This window comes from Scomber scombrus, chromosome 3, assembly GCF_963691925.1.
Source record: "Scomber scombrus chromosome 3, fScoSco1.1, whole genome shotgun sequence".
NCBI classification, from domain to species: Eukaryota; Metazoa; Chordata; class Actinopteri; order Scombriformes; family Scombridae; genus Scomber; species Scomber scombrus.
The window spans coordinates 12720708-12729185 of record NC_084972.1 but is presented as its reverse complement, the minus strand read 5'-3'; positions in this window follow the sequence as shown (position 1 = coordinate 12729185).

Below are 8478 nucleotides of genomic sequence, written 5' to 3'. Positions count from 1 at the left end.
CTCTGAAAACCTGTGTATTTTTAGATGAGTCACGAGCCAGATAAAACATTTGTTAAATTGATATGTTTAATATACCAGATCGAACTCACTCGCAAACACACAGCCCACTCACGCAGTGAATACAAAATGTAGAAAAATTAATTAATGTCACTCCGTGTCAAGTCTGCCAAGGTCAACATCCTCTGTGACTCAGAAATCATATCACCAAAGATCCACATTACCTGCTTCACTGCAGTTGAACAAGGTAATGAGTCCCAGCGGTAATACTCATACCGCAGTGGGAAGGAACCTCATGAGAGCCTGTAGAATAAGAAGATTGCAGTCAAAAAATGCCTGTAAATCACACATTGGAACAACACAAAAGAACAATGGAACATCATTTTTTATTGCTTACAACTTTTAAATGTATTAATCCAATTATCAACTTTGGTTGCAATTTAAATATTGTTGAGCATCTTTGTCATCTTACTGTTTTCAACTGTCTCTTTACATTAAAGGCCTCAGAGGGAGTGTGTTAACAAGTAATCTTGAAGCCCATTTAATGCCATCTTAGAAGTGAAGTACATTGTGAGGTCAGAAGATTGTCTGAACATTAAGATGTAATGTAGGTGTACAACGCAAGGACAAAAGTGTAAATTTAAAGTTACAAATATTCATGTCTCCCTCAGCGTTAATTGTAGTAACTTTGGTCCTCTCCCTCTCACACTCTTCCTAGATGGTCAGTTTTCTTCACCAGCCACTAGATTACTTTGTCTCTCTGCACCTTCATGTTGGACAAGTAGAATATGTTCCACTTGTCTAGGCACATTTTCTGGTGCAAGTCAAAGGACTCCCAACATGTGTGGCCAGAAAATCTAATTAAAAATAGCTGTTAATGGAGTTTAAATAAAGTATTATGTATGATTTGCTAATCCATGTTGTATAAATACAGTCTGTACAAATATATATATGTGAAGTCACATGTGGTATAATACATCCATGTGACTTTTGGCAACAGCTATACAAGCTGAAGGCAATAGCTCATGTCTCCTAAATGTCAGACCTCTGTGTCATATAAAACCATACGAACCAACTCTGCCTGTCCTGCTGGCTTTATGACTGTTGTCATGGTAACAGCTCATCCCTGCCCTGACGATGGGTTGATAGGTTGACAGACGGCCATTAGGGTATTATTGTGACGTCACGTGGGGATTGTGAGGCATAACACAAGGTTGACCCACTTGGCGTCAAGAGAGGACCCCTGTCCTCCGTCTACTGTCACATGGTCACCCTTCACATCTAGACAGGAAGTGACTTTACACCCTTTGTTTTCACAGCAGGGAATCTCATTGCACTGCTGCTTCCTCTGATGGGGGGTCCAGGCTGTATGGATCTGTTAGACTGAACTATGGCTTCTAGTGTGTCAGGCCAAGGGCATTTTGAAGTGGGTGAGGTTTAAGGCTTATCCTGGTGGGATTTATGGTGGTGCTGTGGCTGTTCATAACAGGCTGCGGGTGACTGCTCGTAGCTCATACACATGCGATGCCGTTTCTCACAGACCGCAGTGGACCTCACCAGGCTGAAGCTCTGGAATAAGATTTGAAAGCTTTCATTAGAGCTTTCAGATCTTACAACATTCAACTATGCTTTGCAGTTTGGAGGTCAAACTCAGTTTTAAGTTGGACTCCATGAAAACATAAAAGACTGGTTGAATACTGAACAAAACTGCAAGTTCTTAGTGCTTTGTTGTTTTCCATAGAATATCATTAGAGAGAGACTTGACTGTGCTAGTTTGATGTGATAGTTTGATATCAAAGAACAGCTGTGGTTTATAGTTTTAAGGCATGTAATGCCTTCAGTATAATGGATAATGCCTGGATCTTTTTGCCTTTGAAGCTGATCCTCACTGTCTGTGGAAGATGGTGTGTGAGAGAGAGCTTTTTTTTAAGTCTGTGTCTAAATGGTGTCTTCGCATTCAAGCATTGTAATATATGTGCATTCATAAAAATATGCTAGTGTCTGTGTGTTTGTGCATGCGTGCATGCATATGTGCACATTTTCATGTCTGCTTGCATTAGTCCTTCTGATTTGCCCTGGATCTAGAGATGGAGGCCACAGCTGTAACCCACAACCTTCGCCTCCCTCTGTGCTTCGCCGTGTGTAACACCCAGCAAGAGACGCCCATGTCTGTGTTATTCCCAAATATAAAAATGCACTCTCAAATACTGTAGCACTTGGTCAAGTCTGGTCACCATGTCTTCGTCTTAGAATTAGGTTCAGATTGGTTAGTCCTTTTGAATGTGAGGTTAATTCAAGAAGCTAAATTTAAGAAACTACCTGCTCCCTGCTTTTTGTAGGATATTAGAATAGAATTGTCCCCTAGGGGAAATTTGTCATGGACTCAAAGTGCGTAGTGAATAGTAGTAGCTGCTCTTACAGACGATAAATACACATAAAATACATATAACAGCTAAAGACGTACACATAGGCTACATACACACTCATGACACATCCAATGAAAGATTAAAGCAAATTAAAAACAAAACAAACAGAAAACCAAGTTCTGCACACTTCCCAGGCCTCAGTGTACAGATCTATTTAACATTTGTTAGCATTAGTCATGTTAATGTAGATTTAATACAACAGAAAAGGTTCAGGAACAATTTTTCATGTCTGTCCTTGGCAATACTCTCATGTCCATATGTGCACTAAATGAGTTATTAGTCACTGTAATCCTGGTCATACTGGCTGTGAAGAAATCCCCTCCAAGAACTACTCCAATGTAAAAGAAGGGGGGCCAGATTCCACAGTCAGTTTCGTGTAGTCTAACTTTGCCAAATCAAGTGGATATCTTCCAAAATTTGGTACAAAACTCTATCTTTGTGTTACTACCCCTACACTGCTGTCCAATTAGAAGTTAACAAGGTCTGACAAAACCCCAAGAGCTAACTTTGGAAGACTCTTAAATGCAATTTTGCACGGAACAAGAATTATGCACTTTGTCCCCATCACTCACACAGGGAGAACGCTAGAAGAGCTAACGTTATTGCCAGAATGGACAGCAGGAACAATTAATGAGAATAAATCTTTGAATACACATATGGGCATCTAAGTACTCAATTAGTTAGACTTCATTCGAGTCCAAAAAATTCTTAAATTATCTTTAAATGTTATATCACATCTCTTTTGAAAGAAAGGAATCTCTGTCTGTCTGTCTGTCTGTCTGTCTGTCTGTCTGTCTGTCTGTCTGTCTGTCTGTCTGTCTGTCTGTCTGCCTGCCTGCCTGCCTGTCTGTCTGCCTGCCTGCCTGCCTGTCTGTCTGCCTGCCTGCCTGCCTGCCTGTACATATGTATTTATGTATGTCTGTATGACATACATACATACTTTGGTCTCCCAAGTTTTTGAAGTGCTCAGCTCTGAATACTCAATAACTGTAGTTACATGCATAAAACGAAGGAAATACTTCCACGGGCAGATCAAAACTGTTCAAAATTGTCTCATATGCTCCAAGACTGTGGTGATTATGAAGCAACACAACACACAAAGCACACATCTTTAGAGCAAACAGACTCACTCAAATCCAAGCTGAAGGCACAGAAAATAGGAACAATCTAAGAACCCAATATGATTGAGCAACTTTATTTATGCACTTTATTTTATTTTTAAATGCAGCCCTTATTGTACTTGAAATGAGAAAAGAAAATGTATTTTCCATTAGACGGCATATTTATAACATCTGTCTTATAATCAGCCCATTCCCGACAGAAAAGTTTTGAACAGGTACTGCAATAGTTGTTATGAAACTGCCATGACTAAACAGTTACGGATAAAGTTGTTCATGGGCATTATATACACTAGTCCACACATGAATTGTTGTTTGAATCTCTGCCTGCTGATTTGCTCAGTGGAGTTTCCATGCAGTTGCCTTCACACCTACAGGTAGGCTGTCCCAACATCCCTGCAAAGCGAAATCAGCAAGGTCAAATGGGTGGGAGTGGATGGTTTATGTTGGAACTTGGCCAAGATAACTGCTGCCACACAGATGAGAGGTCAAAGTAAACATTTAAAAAAAAAAAAAAAAAAAAAAGTTCCATATTTTATATCATCACACAATTTGATGGTTTAATATTTTCACTTTCCCTTGTTTTACTTTCAAATTTGCAGTATTTTTGGTTTACACAGACATATTTTGTGCTGATTTGCAGTCAGAATTGGCTTTGGACTTAAACCAGAGTGCATACATTTAGAAAGCATTTCTGCATTTGTTTGAATTATAGAAAAGATAAGAAATAACTTTTTTTAAATATAATAAATAATTTTTAGTCTACCTATGCAAAATATGAGTGGTTAACATGTTGTAGCTGTTAGACTCAAGGAAAAAAAGGAAGATCTATTTTAATAAATGTAAAGCATTCACAACACTCTTGAGATCTCTACATGGCATGTTCAGCTCCATTGAATTCACTGTATTTTTTTATTATTATTGTAAGATTTCCTCATCCTGAAAAATAAATATGGTCACAACACCACATCATACACTTTGAGTGCACTAACTTCAAAAACAGAAACAGTTTTTAGGGCATGGAAAGTTCCATCGCCATCATAAGTAGTGAAGTGGTGCCACTGTCTTTTACTGGCTTCCTTTCTGGCTCACAGTCTTCAGAGATAGGCTAAAATGAGTGGGTCATCTATCACAACAGAGGGGAGAGTGGTAAATTTATAGCTGTGAAAATAGGCCAGAGCACAGCACTGATGGAACAGATAGAGTGTAATTAGGACAAGGTCAGGCTGCTTAACACACACACACACACACATGCCGACATACACACTATTTATTATTAATCACGCACATACATGCAAGTGACAGTTTGTGCACTCACTCACAAACACATGGTAACTCAGAGGCATTCAGTGACTAACAAATTATTCTGTTACTTCTCACTTGAACGCATGAAGCCTCATAACTTAGCAAAAAGCTACGAAAATTCAAATTTCTCAAGCAGTCATAGGCAATTATTGTCTTGCGCAAACATATGCTGCACATATTCACACTAATTTACACCCTCACACCTTTTTCTGGGATAAACGCATGCATCAAACATTCTGCTAACTGACACACATCTCCTCCTCCGGTATCATCGGGTTTCTTCTCCTCAACTAAAAACTTGGGCTTTTCCGATTAACGTATGCAAAAATTCAACTTATAACTCTTCTGACACCAACCTTTCTCTTTCTTCCTCATCCTTGCTATCTTCCTTCCCACATGCTGCTTTCTGTCTCTCATCTCCCCCTGCTTCTTGATATTTCTTCACCTTTCCCCGGTGAACAGTTGACAACACATTTACTCATTTTCACACCTTCTCATTCCCTTTAGATTGCTTTCATTTTCACTGCCGTCAAAACCCACACCTTTCTCCCCACAGCTTTTCCCTCACCTCCTTCTGTCCCTTCCTCCTCACCAGCAGTCTGTAAGCATTTGCCTCCCTTGTCACATGTAACTCACATTGCCTTTCCGCACAGCACACAAACACACACACAGAGCTGCCCCCTGTGTTCCAGGGCAGTGCTGTAAGCCTATGGAGCAGATGGGCTCAGGGCTGACTAACTGAGCTCTGCTCTGACAAACTACCTCTCTGTACAGTGTTGATGTCCTTTGCACAGCCTCTCATTTAAATCTGGCTGCCTACAGACTTGCCAATCCAGAAACTGGCAACTGGTCTAAAAGGCTACAAAACAGACAGCCCAGAGGCTTTTTGATCTTGAATATAGCAATCAGTTTCAATATTTCCATGATGGTAAAGGTTTGTGAATGAAGAAGCTGGAAATGAGCATTCTCACTTTATCTTAACTGAGGACACCATTTGGATTTGGAAATATTCACAAATATATGAATTCAGTGCTAATCAGGAAGGATTAAATCTTCATATAGTAATTTATCATGTCAAATATTGACAGGAGTTTTATTTAAAGCAAATATTATTTTACAAATAAGTATTTTACATCTTTATCAGTCGTTTTTATTCATTTTCATCCCAAAACAAATTAGCATCAACTTTTCAGAAATTTAGGCTGAATACTGTCACTCCCTGACAATATAGACACAGAAAGTATCAGTTGCCTCAGAGACAATGTTGCTCTATGAGTTTTTGCTTTTCATCATTTTTGTGTAAACTGATTTGTTCCAAGATGAAAAAGGATCTGTATCAGTGACACCCACACACAGCTTTTCATAAGCATCTCTAATGCTCTCTGTCAGTTCCTGTGACTGACATATGATTTTCTTCACTCTGACTTGAACAAGAAAATCCCCATAAGGAGTACACCCAAATGTGTGTGTATGAGAGAGAGAGAGAACTTGCCTACACACTGTATAAAAACATCAGACAGTGATGGAACTTGGCAGACCCACAGTCCAGCTTGTATTGAGTGTGATCGCCCTCTTCTGGTAAGTCATGTGAACTGCCTGCAGCTTTGAGGATGTGGTGGCTGAGAGAATGAGTCAGGTCATGAATTGGACATGATGCCAAATGCCCCTTTTCCCCCCTGAAGGAACAGATTGTAGCTCCCCAGTGCACAAGGCAGGGAGATGCTGCCACCAGACGCTCCAAGCAGGGTGTAAAAACACACACAAACACAGACACATTAACATTGTTGTCCACACGCATTTGTGAGCACACTATTCTCTGTAAGCACTGGACACTCACATACACACAAACCTAGATACACACACACTCATCTGTCCAGCACCAAGCTAATGAATTAAGGAGCTTGACATGAACTCTTTTATTTCTCTTGTCTAAGGGTCAGAAATGTCACTTGACTTCTTTTATTCGTTGATAGTGTAGCAGAGTTTTGTCATTTCTAGTCAGCAGTTGCACATGATGCATAAATATTAGCTGCCAGGCTGGAATTTTCATACAGCTCAATTTGCCTTGCTTAATAAAAACCAGACTAACCTGCAAGACCTCCAAGCACTTTGAGTCATTCTGGTGAGCTTAAGCCACCATATTTTTCAGCATTTTTATTGAGAGGCCAAAGGATCGAAAAGATCCCAAAACTTGAGAGTTAAATAGATGCTGTTGCTTATTTGGCAGACATGCACTGTCAGGAAAAATGTTATTAACGAACCCTATGTTTTGACATTCTGATTAATCTCAAACATTGTTCTGTATGTTCTATAAACGTTTTTATAAACGTTTTTTTAAAGTAGCACATACTCTACAAGTAACATGATTTGTGTTTTTTTTTTTTTTATTAATAATGGCATACATTTATCACTTTACTCTACTCCACCAATAAACTGTAGCCTAAATGTTTGTACATAAAGATATCCCACTTTGATTTCCCCTGATTTTCTACCACATTATTGTTGATGTTGAGTTTCAAAACATCCACAGAAATTAAGTGGACTTAGGAGCATGTGTGGGCACTCTAACAACATCAGGGAGTATATCGTTAACAGCCCTACAGTCCCATTATGCATCCACATAGATGTTTTTCAAGATACAAGTTTATTTTATTTATATAGCAAACAGATTTGTTTCTTTACAAGTGCTTTACAAAGGCAGGTATATGTAGGTACATACAAACATACAATATTTTACATATTTTGCCTCATTAAACTTTGTTTGAGGGCTGTGTGGTACAGACTGTTCTTCCAGTTCCATCCAGTTAGCATTGTTGCACCTGTTTGGGGGTGTTACACAATTTCAGCTGGTGTGTTGGAATGGTCACCCACTTAAAACATATCGAAAATGTCAATTAGATCTATAAACAATTTTACAGTGTGTTTTCTGTTAGAACTCCTTAATTGGAGAGAATAATAAAAGTCACTCACATCAGTGTTTTCATTTGTGTCTGTACCTGAAGACTGTTTTCTCAGTTTGCAGTATAATTATCTACAACTACTGAGCATTGACAAAAAAGCTAAAATGTTCCAAATGTGCTCAAAACTTTTGACTGGCAGTGTACAGTTTACAATCCTGCCTCCATTAATAATGCGACTATCACTGTCATTTCAAGCCATACTGGTTGACACATTGAGGAGGGTATGCTAAGCTTAGCTGAGTTGCGTGTCACAACGGGATATGAGGCAGTTAGCTAATGTGGTGTAAAAGGATTTAGAGGATTTGACCCTATCAGCGGAGATGGCTCTCAGAGAGGCTCTTGTAATGACACTAAATGAGTCTGTGCCTGCAGCATGCTAATAATGGTGGCATGAAAGCTGGGTCTATAATTTATATGGAGATTATTTTTGCAAACAGCTAATTGCCAGGTGTGTGTAAAGGAAATGTTGTGTGTGCACACACTTTATGTAAAGACTTTTACCACACCTGCGATGCAAACATTTCAGTATCTTAACAGTGAATGACAATCCATTCACATTACACCATGAATTAAGTGTAATCTTGCCAGTGAGCTGCTCTCTCATGTCCCATTACTTATTGTCTGTCTAGCAGTACACTGCAACATGCAATTATCTCATTTTTTCCAGGTTTT